At 46.5% G+C, this 19,797-nt stretch overlaps 1 protein-coding gene across 2 annotated transcripts in view; it reads right to left on the bottom strand.

The window, feature by feature from the left end:
• Positions 1-19,797, bottom strand: part of LRRN2 (leucine rich repeat neuronal 2) — a 151,496-nt gene that overhangs the window by 50,931 nt on the left and 80,768 nt on the right. Inside the window, exon 1 of one of the 2 annotated variants that reach the window (XM_081010062.1) lies at positions 6,574-6,660. The exons of the other annotated variant lie outside the window; for it this stretch is intronic. The gene's annotated coding sequence lies outside the window, so the exon portion shown is untranslated. Of the gene's footprint in view, positions 1-6,573; positions 6,661-19,797 lie in introns of those variants that run through there. 2 annotated transcript variants of the gene reach the window in all.

The following is a 19,797-nucleotide window of genomic DNA, read 5'->3' as shown; positions in this document are numbered from 1 at the left end:
GGCATTAGGCAATTTAATTAAGAAGCTGGCAACGGGAAAAAACTTTGTCACTTCTGGGCCATTTTATTAAATTCCACTGCATTATGAATCCCTGCATCTCCACTATTTTGCTTAGAAGTAGAAGAGCAGACTTCTCTTTCACACCTGCCTCATGTTTCAAAGGAGCTGGAGTTAAGCAGAGGCTGCTTTGGAATTACTCTGCCATCCATTGGTGGAAATGCTAATACACCATTTTGTTCAAGACTGATTAGAAAAGCCTGTTCCATTTAGTAATAGCAACTCCCTTCTTCATTCCACAAAACTGTCATACCCCAGGTTCAAACTCTGATGACACAGAGGATTGGGGAGGACTTTTTTTTGGGGGGGGGAGGAACCATTCCTAGAGAGAACCCCTAAATGTATGCTGCAGGGGACCCCAGGAGCCAACACTAATTAATAATAATAATAATAATAATAATAATAATATTGTTACTTATACCCCGCTCATCTGGCTGGGTTTTCCCCAGCCTCTGCTTCACCCAAGCCCCCTCCTCTGACTCCTCCTCCTTAGAACACTTCATGTGTGGGAGTGAACTGCCACAATACATTCAGGGGCAGCAACCCCACCAAAATGCCTGTAGAATTACTCTTTTCAGTTGTCACATCTTCCTACAGAGATGGCATGGCTAGAGAACACTGTTGGCTCTCAATTACCTCTGGGCAGCAGTTTGAGCAGTGTTCCTAGTGTTCTTTTTTGACTGCTCAGATGGAAAGACCATTAGGCTTGCCATGCGTCCGTGATTTCCTGGACATATCCGGAATACAGTGGTACCTCGGGTTAAGAACTTAATTCATTCTGGAGGTCCGTTCTTAACCTGAAACTGTTCTTAACCTTAACAACTTTAGCTAATGGGGCCTCCTGCCACCACCACGCGATTTCTGTTCTCACCCTGAAGCAAAGTTCTTAACCCGAGGTACTATTTCTGGGTTAGTGGAGTCTGTAACCTGAAGCGTCTGTAACCCGAGGTACCACTGTACTGGAGTCGTCAGCAGGAAATTGGTAAATTGTCTGAGAAAACCCGGATGTATGGCAACTCATGTTGGCAATTTTTATTTATTTATTTTTTTGCGATTTTGCCAAAACAGCTCAACTACTTTGGCAAAAAAAGAAGAAGCAAAAAAGCACAGCTGTTTGAAATATGGCAATCCTAAACACCATTCCAGTCAAAAGTGCATGTGAAATACCTTACATGCCAATAATGGAAAATGATAACTATGTAGACATCCACAAATGGGGCAAATCTGGTGCCTTTATGGAAAAGTGTATGATTGTTGTATGAGTTGTTGTGCATTATATAATCGGCTGCACTTGCCATACCTTTGTAGTATCACAAACCACCACATCTTAAAATAATCACCATGTATTAATCTACAAATGTTGTGCAATCTGGTTCTTTCTTTTCTTTTCTTTTGAAAAAGTGTTTCAAAGTGGAACATTGAGCTAAGCCATTACAGTATTGCATCCAGCTTCTGATATTCCACAAGGAGCTGGCCAGGGTCCTGATCTCCTACACCCAGCCTTTCCTCTTTCCAAGTCTTTCTGGTATCCCAGCTTGGTATCCTATAAGCCCGCAATAAGTCCACATAAATCTTATGTGCAGGCGCATAGACTGTGCATGAGGAGTTCGTTAAGCCAACATACTGTAGGATCTGCACAGAAGACCTAATCAGCACGTAGAGATCAAAAGTGAGACCAGCAGTTGTGATCCTGCTCCCCTCTACATGTGTTGATTACCCCCACATTTTTGTGTGTGACAGAACTGCTCCCCTTCCCCGGGGGAAGGCATTGTGGGTGGGCATCTGGGACCTACCAGTGACCTGGCAGTGGGTGGAGGGATGCTGCCCACGTCATTAGGACTCACAGCTGCATCATGCCCCCCCCGGCTGACCAATTGGGTTAGCCGGGAGGGTGTGGCCGATGGGGAGCTGCGGTGCAGCTGGGGAGTGACCTCCATTCACCTTCTTGTCAGATCTTGGGCAGCCATGTTCCACAGAATCCTTTACACCATCATTTAAAGGCAATATGGATATTTTCTTATCCCTTTAGAAATGGCCTAAATGCAGGATCTGGATAATGTTTCTTTAAAAACCTTCTGAATTAAGTTTCCCAGGAGAACTAAACTGGAAGGGTTATATTCTTGTCTCAGTTCCCCAGAGCTCCACAGAATGACCTGGTTCAGGGGTTCTAGCCAAAGGGTTTCTACTCCCAAGCTCACTTGAGATGGTGGGAAATTACTAGTCTCACCAGTTACAAAAGTGGGGTGCAGGGACAGATCCAGTTATAATATGATGGCAGATGGAGGCAGAGTTTGGCATAATCAGCCTGCAATTACTGACATCCTCTTTCACTGATATCTAATCCACCTTTGGAAATTGCTTGGTTCTTTTCCACAGTATTTTCACTGTAGCTAGCAGTTCCATAGCTCAGCTTTCCTCAAGCTAAGTGCAGACATTTGCTCTGGAGGCATTGCGATTCACCCTCTCCATTTTAGGCAGAATTTTCTGATCCTGAGGCTCTAAATCAGGGGCAGTCAATCTTTTTATACCTACCACCCACTAATACATCTTTCTTGATGGTAACATTTCCTTACCGCCCACCAGTGCTAGATGGAAGGAGGATTCCGCTTGTGCCGTAGAACCCCCTACCGCCCACCTAGAATCCTGAAACGCCCACTAGTGGGCGGTAGGGACCAGGTTGACAACCCCTGCTCTAAATAGAAGAGGCATTACCTTTTCTATTTTTGCATTCCCATTCCTCTTAAAGCATTTTTACCCATCTTTTGTAATTTCTTCTCCCATTCTCTTTTCACACTCAACTTGTATTCCCTCCAAACCCTCCCGGTTTCTTACATCCCTTCAACCTGGTTCTTTTACATTCACTTCTTCCTCATGTAACATCTTTCCTCTCTTATCCCTTTCCTTTCCATTCCCAGTTTATTGATTTTATTCTTATAAATGCATATTAGCGTTTTATCATACATTCCTTTAGTGCCTCCTCTAGTGCTTTCCCCTGAAAGAAGGATGACCTTCCTTCCCTTCTTCCCTGTGAACTTCTCTATCTCCTGGCCATCTTTACTCAGCAGACAAGGGGTTGCTGGTACTAGCATTGATCCAATCAAAAGAGGGTGGGACAGGCAATGGACAGGCTGTGGCACCGAGACACACCTGAAAGTGGTTGAAGGTGGAAAGTGGTGGATCCTGGTTCACTGTTTGAGAAACACAGTTCTACATAGACTTCATACTTTGGTTTTTAACTAAAGCCCCAACATCTGCCACCTGGACCGAAGCGCAAAATATATCCACTTATTAGGAGTCCAGGAATTTGTTTTGAGTACTAGAACTGAGTTGAGCTCATAGTTCTTTCACACATATACATGTGCACACAAAATCCACTCCCAGTTACTCCCCTTTTCTTCATTTCAGCGGTACAACTTAGGAGGGAAATAAATTTCTTGTGCAATTGCTAAATAATTAGGAGTCAGAAATCCTTGCCATTCTACTTCAAAAAACCTAGGTGTCTCCCAGTAGATCCCAACCCACCCAGCTATATCAAATGTCATGGAACACATCTCAGTCCTTTAAATAGGAGGACCTCATAGAACATCCCCAACTCACAGACTTTCAGCTGAATTCCAAGGCACATTCTAGGAAAATACAGGTCAGTTTGAGACTTTGAAGGTTGGTCCATGGAACTGCGATGGCCTGAGATAAGAGGGCAGTTCATTTCAAATGAGAATAATAGCCTAAAATATTTTTGTTGAAAGCTACGACCTTTAACTGCTGTGCCACAGGCCGAGTTGGCCATGCCCATGTAATCGGCACACACTGAAGCCAGCACGTATGGCTTTTGACACTCACTCATGACCACAGTTTCAATCTTTGATCTGCCAAGGGCTGAAAGCGTTGTGTGAATTTGCCTGGAGCTTCTGTGATCTCATCAGAAGCTATTTCCAAGAGAGTATGCTAAAGGCCACAGCCTTAATGGACCTGCCACAGTAGCTGCATATTCATAACTGAGCCCTGGCTGTTTCATTTATAATATTCACTTAATATTGGAAACTGTATTCAACTGGACCTCCAGTTGTTATGGGCGGCATGAAAAATGAATGCGCTCACAATGGCTTTGACAGCACTAATTGATGGATGGGCAGAATGGCAAGGTTTCTTCAGTCAATAGACCAAACCACTGTAACAATCCTGACCTTTCTCCCATACCTGCATAAAAATTGCTTCTGGTTTTGTTGAAGCTGCGGATATTCAAAAGTTATGCTTCTGGCCTTATCATCACAAGGCTTAATTCCATACATGGGAGGGGATTCCCAGGTGGCCCAGTGGAGCCCTTTAACTTCCCACCAGTCCTTGTCCAAGCATACATCTCTTTGAGTGCACTGCAGTGAGCCCAGCTGTTGCCTGGAATGAGAAGCCCATACATACCTCCCACAGAGCAGCCATCTCACTCAGTGAGCAGACTGAGTAGGACTTGAACTAGGAAGACAAGTCTTCAAATTGGTACTCAACCACAAAGCCCGGTGTGTGCAGCCTGGGAATGATAATTATCCTTCAGCTTCTCCCACCTCAGAAGGCTGCTGTGGCACAATTCTGTCTACAGAGCATTGAACTTTTTGAAGGAGGCACTAGATAGTCAAAATGGGGAGTCCTTTTGTTCTGATGACAGTCATATGTTGCCAGTGGTGGAGCAGAGTTGGGGGGGGGGCTAGAGCCAAAAGCAAGCAGGATGGCTTCTTTTCTCTTTCTTCTAGCCAGTCCCTTCCTCCTCTCTCTTTATCTGCTACTCCTTTTCTCTTCCACCATCTGCATGAAATCAAGTTGAGATCAGCATGAAATTAAGAATATACCAGTTATTAATAATGGTGTTAGAGTATGCCTTTCTACTGCTGCAGCCGCTCAGAATATAAACAGAATCCTGCTGCTTGATCTCTGTAGCATACCCTGTTGTTATTTTTGTGTGATTCTTGCTCAGTAGCAGCTCTTCTTCGTCTGGGACTCCTCATAGTAGAGCCCCGAAACCTGCTTTCAGTGGCATGGCCCAGTCCTGGAATGTGTGGCTGCTTTCGTGCATGCACAGAGCATCCTTCCCATACAATAGGTGGTCAAATCCAGCCTTCAGATTAAAGGCTTTCCAGGTGGCATTGGGCATGAGTTCCATGTGGCTGTGAGCATCTTTACCTCTCATTTGTAGATGCTCATCAGGTCTCTGTTAGTTTTAGACAGTGCTTTTTTTCTTAAAAAATGCTTACGGGTACTCTCATTTTCTTACTCATATTGAAATACTGCCCCTCAATGAGGCCAAACTTACATTCACAAAATGTTTAGGGGTATGCGTACTGTCAGGGAGAGGCAAACGGAAAAGATGAAAGGACAGAAACCAGCAGTTATAGAGAGCCTAAAGAGATTATCAGCAGCTTGTCGTCTGACAGTCAGTCTGACGTAGAGGGGGAGGAGGATGAGCCTGGGACAAGTCATGCTGTACACAGAGGAAGTAAGGGGAGGAGTTTTCGCAGACTTGCATGCTGGGTGCGGAAAAGGAGGAAGTAACATTAGAGGGAGCAACTGCGCACAAGGGGAAGGAGGTTAATGGAAACGCTGGAGATGTACGTTTGAACTTTGTCAAATAAATCAATTGTTTGGAACTGGCTGGGAGCCCGGAGTCTTATCTATGGCCAGCTGGACAGCACTAAGCCTCTGACACGTACCCCTGCGTCCCCTCAGAAAAAAAGCACCGGTTTTAAGTATTTTAATTGTATCATTGCTTCTATTGACTCTTGTTTATAATGTGGCTTTGATAGTGTGCTTTTATTCTGTTTTTAAACTGAAGACAGTTCCCCTGGGAATCTCCTTTTTTAGGGGAAATTGGGATATAAAATCTAATATATCTGCCAGTCGATCTGCCTGCCTGCCTGCCTATCTATTTGCAGAGATATATAAATAGATAACACACGAAACTTTTCTATGGAGTTTTGGGAATCCCAAACAGGTATATTTTAGCATTCTGTTTTCATTGACTTCTTTTCCCAAATGGAAAACAGATGTCTGTGCCAGAGTGCCTGCTGGGCCCAACCTGACTTAAAAGGAAGCAGTATAAACAGGCTGAAAGCATATATTTACATACTTTTTATGTTGGTGCCTTATTTGTTTTAAACACTTAATGTCTTGCCAATTTATTTTTTTTTACATCTCCCATGTCTGCTGCTATGTGATGCTCTTTGTAAGTCTGTGTTTCTCCTTGTGGTAAGGTTGATACCACTAATTCTATTTGTCTTGAAGATGCAAAAGAAAAAAGAAAAAAAGAAAAAAGTGGGGAGGAAAGAGAGGGGGGCTGCCATGACGTAGGTGTGTTTTGAGTAAACAACCACAGCTGGCTGCACCTTGTTATCTTGTGGAATCCTTAAGCAGCCAATGGGCGGGAACAGCACCTGGACAGACTCTGAACTGTTGCTGCTCGCCTTTTCCCCCTGGTTTCCATTTTTTTAAAAAATAAATAAATAAGAGGGTTGTAAAAAATATTTCACTTACTCTTTGCTGCTATGAAGGGATCCTGCCAACCATTTTATGCATTTCACACTTTCTCAATATGGGGGCTTGGAGATGGAGGTGCCCAATATAAGCAAGTGTGATAACCTGTGGGAGATGAAATAATTAAGGAGCAGCAGTAGCAGGCAATGTGGGCAAGGATAAAGCTGCTTACTTGTCTCACTTGCCTGCCACGGTGCTTGGCACTGGAAGTGCAGCAGAAAATGTGTACACCACTTCACTCTAAGCCTCGATTGTTCTTATTTTGCAAAAGGAGCACTATCGCCCATGCATTTCATGTGATCCAGAAAAGGGAGAGAAATGCTGGCTAAAACAAGAATTTGCCCTATGGTTGGAATTCATTTGAGGAATGTATGAGTAACATATAATCATCCTCAGAGTAGATCCACTGAAGTCAATGGAGTTAATTGGGTATACATGGAGAATGAGTTAGCTGAATATCACTGTCTGTTTTCAGGAGAATAGAGCACATGGCATTGTGAAATTTTGAGTTCTTGATGTGCCTTTAGCTCCATTCAGGCATTCAGTTGCCTTGCAAGAGAGCGAAAAAGAGTGAAGTCATAGAAGCAAGCCCCAAGCCTCCCCCCCCCCCGTGCATCACCCATCCTTACTTTATCACCCTCCATAAGTTGAAGGGCTCATTTCTGGAGTGGGAAGCACCCTGTACTCTGTTGTGTCAATGCTGGCATGAGAATGGGCACCATGGAGTGCACAGTTTGTCATTTCATACACTGCCGCCACCGATGTGTGTTTTCTACCGTTGTATGTTCTATTATTCTACAACAATCAGGCTTTTAACCAAAAGAACAACCACCCCATTGGCTTTTAGATTGGTGGAAGATGTGGAATTGCAAGACGGAGAAAGCAAAGTAGAGGCTTAAGCAGTGTGTAACAGTGGGGGAGGAGATAGCACTTGCACCACAGTGATCTGTGATATGTTACAAGAGTGTACCTCCTTTTAACTGTGCAGTGATGGAGGGTACAGTCTTGTGGTAGAACATTCATATTCTCTCTCCCTCTCCCCACTCCCCACTATTCCATGTTCAAAAGCCAACCAAGCTTGCTTGCTCGAGTGTTGGCAACAAGAAAACATTCTCCACTACATGTAAGAGCATCAGGCTAGCTTAGCAGCACAATGTGCACCATGTGGTACTGTCAGGGAACTGCCATCGGAAGGAAGGGAAGTGAAAGGGCTCACACAGGTTGGGAGAGACTCAGCAGCTGAAGAGGGAACCAGTAGGGGGAGAGGAGCTGAGCTGAGGGAAAGGGAGCTGGAGGGATGGCTCAGAGACACTTCCAGCGAAAACAGTGGGGAGGTTTCAGGACCTCCTGTAGGGACACCCACTCCTCGCCGGAAACTGTCACGCAGAGAGTCCAGAAGACGTGTTTCCGTTAAGGAGCTTTTATGTTGGAAGCGATTCCGAAAGCAACCACTGTCGGAATCTGCCAGCGACTGACGGAGCCATGTTTAAGGGGCTCCGTTACAGACAGAGGTTTGCAAACTTGACCAAACTCTGAGGGACTAGGATTTTACACACAAGCAGCTCATCGTCCCATCACAGCATTCCGACAGTCTTCGTGAGCAGCTTGTGCAGGAGAAGGCATCATGAGCAACCCAGCCGGAACCGGAGAAGCAGGAGCTGGAGCGGGTCCAAGCCTGGAAGAAAGGTACCGGGTGTTGGAGGTCCAGCTAGCGCTGCAGACGGCGAGGCTTGAGGAGAGGAGGGCTCAGGATGCAGACAAAAAGGGGAAAGACACCCAGCTCGTCAGAAAGGTACCAGGATTGGTGCAGAAGTTTGGGGGGGAGCCCAAAGACTATCATGGCTTTCGGACAGAGATGCAATATGCCCTCAATCTGCAGTTTGATGAATTCCCTGACGAGGAATCACGAGTGGCTTTCGTGATTGGGCATCTTGAAAAGGGGGCGAGAGACTGGGTTAGACCCCTGATGGCAGCGAATAGTGACGTCCTAAAGGACACGATGAAGTTCTTTCGCGCCATGGATCTGATGTTTTCCAGCGATATTGAACAGGGAGTGGTCCGCAGACAGTTAATGGCTTGCAAACAGGGGAGCCGATCTGTCCGTGAGTACTGGACTGAGTTCACCATGTTGATCCATAAATTGGGGTGGGATCTATCGGCGGAACCCATTCAAATGCTCTTTGAAGAAGGGCTTTCTTCGGCTGTGAAAGACGAACTTTCCCGGGCGCCCAGGGCGGAGTCTATGGACCAGCTGACCAAATCAGCGCTGACCATAGGAGCGCGCCAGGAGGCGAGAGCATTGGAGAGGCGGGAAGGGAAGGGGGAACGTTGGAAGGAGTTCCGCATTCCAGACATTCCAGAGCCAACTTTCCCGCCGGCAGAGCCGATGGAAATCGGAACAGCGCGCGCGCGCGCAGTTTCAAAGCCCAGTGAGGGGGGAAAGAAGGAGGGAAAAGGCGCCCGGAAATGCTATCTCTGCCAACAGCCAGGTCACTTTGCCAGAGTCTGCCCCCAGAGGAAGGAATGGCAAGGGATGGTAGGAGCTGTGGAGGGAAGAGAGGAAGAAATACCGAAGCAAGTAAAAGCCAACGCCTGGCTGCCACCGTCGGGGCACAGCAGCCAGGCCAAAGAGCAGTGAAAGTGCCCACGCCAGAACCTCCTAAACCCGCCCTAGTGATAGAAGTGGCGCTAGAGCTGCCAAACGGACACCCTCTAAAGATAAAGGCGCTGTTGGACTCAGGCAGCTCCTGCAATTTCATGAGCAAAGAGTTTGCAGCTGAACACCAGATACAGACGATCCCTTTAAGCAACCCCCTGCAGGTGACCACGATCGATGGCAGGGAGCTGTTGGGAGGAGAAGTCAGCTTGCAGACCGTCCCAATGATAATGAAGGTGGCAAGGCACACCGAACTGATAGCGTTTAATGTGGCCACCTTGGGAGGAGCTCCCATTATATTGGGGATGAGCTGGCTAGCGTTACATGATCCGCTGGTGGGCTGGCATCAGAGAGTGGTTTCTTTTGGTTCAGCACATTGCTTAGAACACTGCAAAGAGGGAAAGGGTTTGGCAGGGGCCCAAGCCACCCTAGCAGGGACTGAAGTAACGGAGAACGTGAAGGTACCACGACAATACGCAGATCTCCGCGACGTCTTCAGCGAAAGGGAAGCTGACCAACTACCCCCGCATAGACCCTTTGACTGTCAAATCAATTTACTCCCTGGGGCACAGCTCCCTGTAGGCAAGCTGTACGCCATGTCAGACAGAGAGATGCAGGAGCTAAGAGAGTTCATTGACAAGAACCTGAAGAGAGGGTTCATCAGAGAGTCCAGGGCGGTGGGGGGCAGCCCAGTGTTTTTTGTGGATAAAAAAAACACGAACAAGCCGAGGCTTGTGTGTGACTTCAGGGCCTTAAATGCAGTGTCAGAACCAGTGGCTTTCCCTATGCCCAGGATTGACGACATTTTGACAAGGGTCAGGAAGGGAAAGATTTTTACTAAACTGGACCTAAGGGGGGCGTACAACCTGATACGAATAAGGAAGGGGGATGAATGGAAAACCACCATGTTCACCCCTTTGGGGGCATTTGAATATTTAGTTATGCCCTTCGGCCTACAAGGAGGCTCCGCGTGCTTTCAATCGTTTATGAACCACGTCCTGGGGCCTTTGCTTTACAAGAATTGTGTGGCCTTCTTAGACGACGTGTTGGTGTATTCTGAGAATGAGGAGCAGCATGTGAGAGACGTCAGAGAAGTGTTGAGCAGGCTGCAAGCCAACCAGCTGTGGGTGAAACTGGAGAAGTGTCAGTTTCATACCAAGGAGGTGGAATTCCTGGGGTATCGCCTGTCAGACAAGGGATTGGCCATGGATCCCGGCAAGGTCCAGGCGGTGCTGGAATGGAAAACACCCAAAACAAGGAAGGATGTGCAGAGGTTCCTAGGATTTGGGAACTTCTATCGTAAGTTCATCCGAAACTTTGCCCACCTGACGGCGCCCATTACGGACTGTCTCAGCAGTAAGAAGAAGTTCGTTTGGACTGAGGAGGCGGAGCGAGCATTTGAGGAACTAAAAAGGGCCTTCGCCTCGGAACAACAACTCCTGCATGTGGATTTACAAAAACCGATGAGAGTGGAAACTGACGCATCAGACAGAGCTATTGGGGCGGTGCTTCTGCAGCCAGGGAAGGAGGAGTCAGAGTGGAGACCGTGTGCCTTTTTTTCGCGAAAGCTGAACAAATCCGAGAGGAACTACACGGTGTATGACCGAGAACTACTAGCCATTCATGAGGCGTTCCGGAGATGGAGGCACCTGCTAATTGGCGCACAACATAAGGTGCAAGTGTGCACTGACCACAAGAACCTAGAGTATTGGAGGACGGCACGAGTGCTCAACCAACGGCAAGTGAGATGGGCCCAGGAGTTCTCCAAATTTAACTTTGAGATTTGTTACGTGCCAGGCCCAGAGAACATTAGGGCGGACGCTCTCTCACGCAAACCTGAATATTTGGAGGGGGAGGGAGCACCCGAAGAGAGACATGTCATTCCAGAGGACCGCTGGGTGTGTGGGGCGGCATTGGTGGGACAAAGAGAACTGGTAGAGGAAACAGAGAATGATGAATACGCCCAGAATAAGCTCAGAGGTCTTAGGGGTGAGGGAGAGGAACCAGGGGGTTTCGAGGAAAGAAATGGAGCTTTGTATTACAAAGGGGCACTGTATATCCCTGAAGGAGACTTAAGGGGGAGGGTACTCAAGCAGTTGCACGACAGCCCCACGGCGGGGCATTTTGGACAACACAAAACCATGTGGTTGGTCACCAGGGAATTTTGGTGGCCTAAGGTGAGGGAAGATGTACGGGAGTATGTAAGAGGGTGTGAGCAATGCCAGCGAGCCAAAGGGGAGAGGCGGGCACCGGCGGGGCTATTAGAACCCTTACCAACCCCAGAACGACCTTGGGAGGCAGTGTCGATAGATTTTATGACTGATCTGCCGAAGTCCAAGGGGAAAACAGCCATCATGGTGGTGGTAGACCTACTAACAAAGATGTGCCACTTTGTAGCCTGCTCGCATGCAGTCACGGCGGAAGAGACAGCGAAGTTATTTGTAGAACACATTTTTAGGTTGCACGGGGTGCCATTGAGGGTGGTCTCAGACCGAGGAAAACAATTTACTTCCAGGTTCTGGAGGAAGCTCATGAGCTTACTGCAGGTGGAGGTCAACTTTTCGACTGCCCGGCACCCTGAAACCAACGGGCAGGCGGAAAGAGCAAACGGGGTCCTCCAGCAATACCTGAGGTGTTATGTCAATGACAGAGAGAATGACTGGGTAGAAAAGTTGGCGCTGGCGGAATTTGCCTACAACAATGCCGAGAATGTGTCCACAGGGATGAGCCCCTTCTTGGCTAATTATGGGTGTCATCCCAGGGCTTTCCCAGGGGGAGAAGGGGAGAGATGGGGTGTCCCGGCAGCCGAGCATTTTGTAGAAGAAATGGAAGCAATCCATCGTCAGCTCCAACTCAACTTAGAAAGGGCGAAGGAAGAATACAAGAGGCAGGCAGACAAGAACCGAAGGGAAGGTGAAACCATAAGGGTGGGAGATAGGGTGTGGCTGTCAACCCAAGGGTTGCCGTTCAAAGGAGGTTGTAAGAAATTAAGACCCAGGAGATTGGGTCCCTTTGAGGTCATTCAACAGGTCAACCCAGTGGCTTTCAGGCTCCGGTTACCCAACCACATGAAACTGCACCCAGTATTTCACAGGTCGTTACTGTCACCGTATGAGGGGGGACGAGAAGGGATGGCCACTCGGGGACCGGTCATAGAAGAAAGGGAATGCAGCAGCCATGTGGCAGAAATCCTCGACGCCAGATGGAAGGGGGATCAGGTGGAGTATTTGGTAGCGTGGGAAGGAGAACCGGAGTCAGAAAACACTTGGGTAATGGCAGAAGATATCAATGACGAGGTATTGATAGAAACGTTCCATCAAAGGTTCCCAAGGAAACCTCAGCCTGTGGAGAGGTTCCGGAGGGAATACTTTGGGACCACCGATGAGGAGGAGGAGTTGGAAGGATTCTCGGAATCGGAAGGGGAAGGGGAGATGGACTCTGAGGAGGAGGAGTACTTCGAGACCAGGAACCGCAACAGGTGGAGAGAAGTGTTCGGGACATCGGAAGATGAAGGAAGTTCATTCCGGGGTTTTGCCTCCTCACCGCCCGTAGAGGAGGGGGCGAGAGGGGATGAAGGGGGCCCTGGAGGGGAGGTGGATGTCAGGGAACTGCCATCGGAAGGAAGGGAAGTGAAAGGGCTCACACAGGTTGGGAGAGACTCAGCAGCTGAAGAGGGAACCAGTAGGGGGAGAGGAGCTGAGCTGAGGGAAAGGGAGCTGGAGGGATGGCTCAGAGACACTTCCAGCGAAAACAGTGGGGAGGTTTCAGGACCTCCTGTAGGGACACCCACTCCTCGCCGGAAACTGTCACGCAGAGAGTCCAGAAGACGTGTTTCCGTTAAGGAGCTTTTATGTTGGAAGCGATTCCGAAAGCAACCACTGTCGGAATCTGCCAGCGACTGACGGAGCCATGTTTAAGGGGCTCCGTTACAGACAGAGGTTTGCAAACTTGACCAAACTCTGAGGGACTAGGATTTTACACACAAGCAGCTCATCGTCCCATCACAGGTACACACAGCCCTTTCCTCCAACACCTCTTCAGAGGCTCCTGGCACGTCAACATTTGTTGTCTGCAGTGGTTGCCTCGCTCTACCTAATACTCGGGCTGGCCTTCAGCTAAGACAAACTACTACAATGCATCATTAATTTGGGCTCTTCATTGTGGATAAAAAAACCCTAAATAATCCACGTGGTGTTGGGTACATGAACAACTCACCATGAACTGAGAGAAGCTGGAAAACAACATGTTCAGGGTTCCCTACCTCCACGGCCACAACTAGGCACTGAAGTGGCCGTGAGAATAGGCCCTTCGTGTATACCCTCAGCTCCTTATATAAAGAAGAAGAAAAATTACATGTAGGCCTTCTTCCATCTGCTTTTGTCTTTTAGTTCAGGTGACAGAGGACTAGAAATGTTGCACTGGAGAGCTGTGAGCTCAGTTGCCCATGCAAGATGCAAAGAAAAAGAGCACAGTGTTTGAAAGCAGGGTAAGGCTTAGATCATTACACACGGACAGCATGACTCTCTATCTCTTTTTCACACAGAGAATCCCGAGGACTTTTCATTCTCTTCGAAGATCACAGGCAGAAGACAAAATCTGTGAGAGCTGTACAGTTCAATCTTTTTAAAGAGAAGTGGGAGAGCACTGTGATCTGTGCTCCGGCTTGCCTAATTAAATGAAAGGTTGGGCAGATGGGAGCTTCCTTCTCATCGCATAACAGAATTGTGGCTTGTCCTGTCAAATGTGGTTCTCTTTAAAAAATATATATATGAACAAATGAAAGGAGAATTATCCTGCAATAGATTGCATCATATTGCATCTTCGGAAGTCTCACAAATGACTTGATCTCTAATAAGAAATGAATTCAGAAGTGGTTTGCTCCTGCCACAAAATATAATGCCTGCTTTCTAGCATCAGATCAGCCTGGCACCAGGATCCTTCAGATGTTTATAAATATGAGCATAACTAGCAAAGCCATCCAAGAGGAAGACTGCTGGGCTGGAAGGGAAACAAGAGCCCCCCTGGGGATGCCCCCTCCTTTTCCCCGAGAAAGGATTTAAAGGGGAGAATAGAAAACCATACACCACAGGCCCTGTTCTGGGTTTTACACGCAGCAGGAAAGCCTTTGGGCTTTTTAGTTGGTAATGCATAGAGTCCTGTGTAATTCAGACATGATCAGCAGAGCACAGAAGCGACCAGAAATTCTCTTTATGAGCTACATACTGCCAGATTTTTCAAAGAGCCATATTAGAATGTATTATTGTGATTAGATTATCCTAACGTATAAAGCCCAGGGAAGAATGTGCTCCCAACAGAACCCCATATCCATGCCACACTTGTTTTTGGTAGCAGTAATGTGCCCTACAAAGGCATACTGTTCAATTATCCTCTTGCCTTTTCTACCATGATGGATACAGATTCCTACTATGTGTTAAATTGGCATCTAATATGGCCAGGGGTAGCCATGTGGCACTGGAAATGTAGGGATCGAGTTATTACATGGTGCTAAAAATGTATAGATAGATAGCAACTAATATGAAGATAAGATTTATTGGACTGTGCATAAAGGTTTGAGTATGTGCAGAACTGCCACTAAGCTGTTATTCTGAACAATGCCCTAGACATAAACTAAGGTTCTGGTATACTGATTGGTCAGCTGGTAGTCCACAGCATAGGAAGCCATCTTATACTGTACAGGCAACTGGCTTTTTAGGAATTTGACGAGGATCAGGATCATTATCCAGAGCTTTGATGCATAATGTTTTCAAGGGTTCCAAGCACTGCTCGTGCATTATCTTACAACCCCTAGAACAACCCTGCAAGATTGGTATGCATTATTGTTCCCAGTGACAAGAGTGTGTGTGTATGTGTCTCCTGAGGTTGAGAGAGATCTAGAACAGCTTGTCACAATCAACCAGTGGGTTTATGGCACAGATGAGTTTCAAACTGGAGACTTCCTGATTTACAACTTAGTTGACTAGCCACCAGACCAGCATTCAAGGTCCCAAAGAAGACTTCCAAAAAAGAAATGATAAGGGACCACCTATCTCAGTGCTGGAGCTCATGTGCTGCGGGCAGAAGGTCCCAGCTCCAGTCCCCGAGCCATCTCCAGACTAGTGAAAAATACCAGGTAGCAGGTGATGTGAAAGTCTTCCTATCTAAGATCCTAGATTGGTGATGCTGGTAAAAATAGGAAATACTAGGCTAGGCGAACAAGAAGTCTGATTTGGTATGTAGCAGCTTCCTAAATGACAGGGTTGTAGGAAGCTTGGCAATTCTCTTGCTGATCACCATTAATTTGAATGCATCAGCCATGGCACAGAACCAGTAATCACAGCACAAAGCTCCTGCTCTAGTTGGTACCTTTTCTGAGAGGTAATTTACTTCTGCATTTCCTTTTTGATGCTGCCTTAGCCACAGCTATTTGAAAGCAGGCTCCCACTAGCACAATCGAGAAGGCACCTTCTTTGTCCACCCACCACAAGCACACTTCATTTGCCCGCAGTAGAGCAGAAAACATCAAATTTTGCAGGGAGCCACATGCCCTCAGTGGGTGGGCTGAGTATTTCTAGGGTCATTTTGACTCCATAGGATCTGGGAAGTGCTGTTTAATAGGATCTCTAGGAGGTCTGAAGTACCTCTCTAATGTATCATTTCAAACAAGATTATTTTGTATTCAGTCACACCATCTAAGTACAGAACATATGTACCCCATCAGATGTGGAATGAACCAACTTCCATCGTTGGCATTGTTGTGTCCCTAGATAATGCATTCAGAAAAATATCGGCCTTAGAGACAAGCATCCAAAAATACGTATTTGTTTTTCACACTTGAAGCAGCACACATTTATTTTGAACTCTGAACATAGTCTACACCTTGGTATTCTTAGGCTAAAAGCCCACAATGCTCAGCTGATGTTCCATGAAGCCAATGACAGGAGATTACTTTCTGATAGGAGGAGATCTCGCATGAGTGTTTTGACCTTAGAGCAGAGGTGGGCAACATGTGGTTCTCCATATATCTTTGGAATACAACTCCAGGCTGTGTGGTCACAGGGATGATACAAGTTCTAGTCCAATGCATCTGGAGAGCCACCGATTCCCCACCTTAGAGAATTTGATACGAGGGCAGAGAGGCTGCAGAAAGAGCAGTTTTGGAAGAGAAAGAGACTGAGAAATTCTAGCTGGAGATAGGTAAGCATGCTGGGATGGTACCCAAATTGTTTGGGGATTCCTTGTAGGAGTGCTAGTTTGCCGCTGCTTCTGCTCTGCCAAGTATATTTAAAAGTAAAGCAAATATTACAAAGGCACCATAAGCTTCTAGTTATTTCTCATCCAACTGAAACTTAACCTGATACCACTGGCTCTGAAACCCCATACTGCTTGAGGAAGTAAGCAGTTCAAGTACAGCAATAGTTCATTTGATGGGACCCTCTCCCCTGCTCTGTCCAAGAGCCATAGGGTCACAGAAAATGGCCCAGAAGTTACCAATTTCCAGATGCAGAAGCCTTTCTTCCTGGATTCTTGGTTTTTTTAATTCTCAGGTTGGTGTCGCTGCACGGATGCTGAGCTGTCAGCTCCGGCTGTGAAACAACACGACAGGGAAAGCATCCCTGTGACCTGATAATAGGCACAGGACGCTGTTTATGATAATGCCAGCAATAAAACCTAGAGAGATTTGACAGCATCCTTTTTTTTGCACCGGGAATGGATCAAAACTCCCCTGTGTGTCTGTCAGGCTGAGCAAAAACCTTTCATTTCTCAAAAATAATAATAATTCAGATTTTGGCTCCCTATGACAGATGCAATGAGATGACAGGCGACAAGCAAAGCTCATGGCATGTAATGTAGCATCTTCCCCAGCCCTTGGAGTGTGGGGGAAACAAGTGACAGTGGATCTAATAAAGGACGAGTTCTCTACCCGTGGAAGAAATTTTGGGGAACATGGACATGGGGAGGGGACAAACTGGCCCATCAATCCCTCATCTGGAGACAGTTGAGATCAGAGTGTTCTGCCCTTCTTCCAATGAGCTTGCAGCAATTAGGGTTGCTTTTTTCCATCACGTTGCCATACACCTGGGTTTTCCCTGACATTTTGCCGATTCTGCAAAATCCCCCCCCCCGACACAATTTTTACACCTGAAAACCAGGACATTTTCCTGATGTATGGCAAGCCTAACAACAATGTGCATTTGGCTATCTTCAGACTACCACATTTTGGGGAGAATTGGTTGGCTAGGAGTTGAACTACAACTCCTATTACCCCAAGGTAGAATGGCCATCATGAGTGGAGCTGCTGAGAATTTAAGTTCAGGACATCTGGAGGGCACCAAGTTGCAGAAGGCTGCCCAAGGGCTACGGCTAACAAGGGCTACAACTAACAAGGTTAGTTGTAGCACTGAAGATGTTGCTCTATGTTGGCAGTCTCTGAGTTCTGCTCCTCTTCCACCCATGTCCTATCATGCATTTGCTGAGTCTCCACCCCACTGCCCTCCACCACAAATAGACTGCACCCTTCACCATGAATGGCTTGAGAAAAGGTAGCAAGCTAAATACTGCCTCCCTCACCACCACCACCTCAATCTAGATGCTACACTAACTCAAGCTGCCAAATTACCAAGCAGTTTAAACACTCCACAGAAGAACAACCCCACACTACCCCTAAATGCAGAAAGTTCTTTGGGGCTTCCAGCACAATTCAGATCCAGATCCCATGCAGGGGCAGACTTTGGTCTTTCAAATTTCAGCAGCACCCCGTGCAAGCCCAAAATTCGGTGCCCCCATCTCTTACCTTCTGTTTTGCTCAATTCACTGTGTCATCTTTCGCCCCAGCATTGGGTTGTAACCAGAGTATTATCACCCATGGCAGCCATTTTGTGCTGGCACCACATCTAATATATGAGTACCATCACTTCATTTTTTTATTCCCCCTCGAAACCCCCACTGGTTGTAGTTTTGGCCTTGTGGGACAAGTAGACAGAGCCAGAAACAAATTCTGTACCCCAGCTGCTAGACCAAGGATGGGGGATTTGTGGCTCTGCAGATGTTTTTGGATCACAGCTGCCATTGGCCACAGCCAGCATGGCCGATGGTCAGGGGTGGTGGGAGTTCTGGAGTCTAACAACACCTGAAGTGCCACAGGTTCCCCATGCCTGCAAGCAGTCACGTTTCAAGTCACGCTGCAGCTTCCATCAACCTGCTCTTGGCATCTGCCCCACTGTTTTGGATTCCCATTTCTGCTCAGACTCAGCATGCACAGTGTTCAAATGGCAAAGTGTGAACTAGAATGCTGATAGCAGTGTTCATGCAAGTAAAATGAGGCTGGATGCTGAGATATGGCTGTGGGGTTTGATCTTTCTACACAGGCTTCCAGGATTGACAGCATCCCCCACGCTCGGCATCTACATAACTTCCCTCTGACAACCAAAAGAAACAAACTACTCCTATATCATTAAATGGCAAAGCTCCTATTCATTTTAATGGGAGAAGGATCGCTGTCTCAGTATTTATGGGCCAAAGAGAAATGCAAAATGTAAGATTTCCCATTAGCTGTTTGCAGTAAATAGGCATAAAGAAAAACCTCGTTTTTCCCCTTTAAGAGAAGAATTTTATATTTGACGGGGGCACACACAAATTCACAGAAAATTTAGTATCAACTTCATCACAGAAGAACATGATTTAATCAAACAGAGCTCTCATAGCACAACATGATTCTTCTGTAATGCATTAATCTTGCTGTAATATATTGATGGAATGCATAATCCAGAGAAAGTTAGTTATGCTTAAATCACACTGAAATCAATAGGGCTTAAGTTAGCTGTAAGTAACTTGGTTAATTGATTTCAATGGGACTTAAGCATGACTATTTCCTCTGTATTGTGGGGGTTCTATGATTGTGAAGAAGAGAAAACCATCCTGTGCAGGGAAAATGGGAGAATTTTCTTTTTCATTAACTTTTTAAATCCTTTCCTGATTCAGGAGTGAGAATGAGAGCAGACATTTCATGTGGGGCAGGAATTCCATTTGAGGGGCAAGGCAAATGATGGTTTATTTCTTTATTTCTTTATTTCTTTATTACATTTGCCCTCACATAAACGGTAGTTTCTTTGCATGTTTTAATAAGCAGGGCCTGCAACAAAATGTTACAGCGTGGACAGCTTCTGTCCTGGATTCTACCAAGCCAGCCATTCCCTTTTCTAAAACTTCAGTTCAAGTTCCCCCTGCCAAGTTTTCTATTTCTGTATCCCCAAGAGTCATTCAACATCCCATGCACACTGAGCACGCTCAGTTCTCATTGAGTTGCCCTGTGCCCCACCTTAGATTCTTCCACCCCACAAAACAAGATTTGTTGCACTTCTGCAAATGTTGGTGTTACTTCCAAAACCTGACAATGTCTCCCTTCTTCTTCAAATGAGGAGCCCACCCAGAGAATGATTTGGTGATTAATACCTAGAAATATTGTATTTTAGGAAGGAATATTCAAGTCTAGGAGAGAGCCAAAGGCCAAATACTTATGCTTGACCTTGGTGGTAGAGTTGCACAACAGCTCTACCTTCTAGAGCCATGAG

Source organism: Podarcis pityusensis (genome assembly GCF_964106645.2).
Source record: "Podarcis pityusensis genome assembly, chromosome: 6".
Classification (NCBI taxonomy): domain Eukaryota; kingdom Metazoa; phylum Chordata; class Lepidosauria; order Squamata; family Lacertidae; genus Podarcis; species Podarcis pityusensis.
This window is presented reverse-complemented; position numbering and strand designations above follow the sequence as displayed.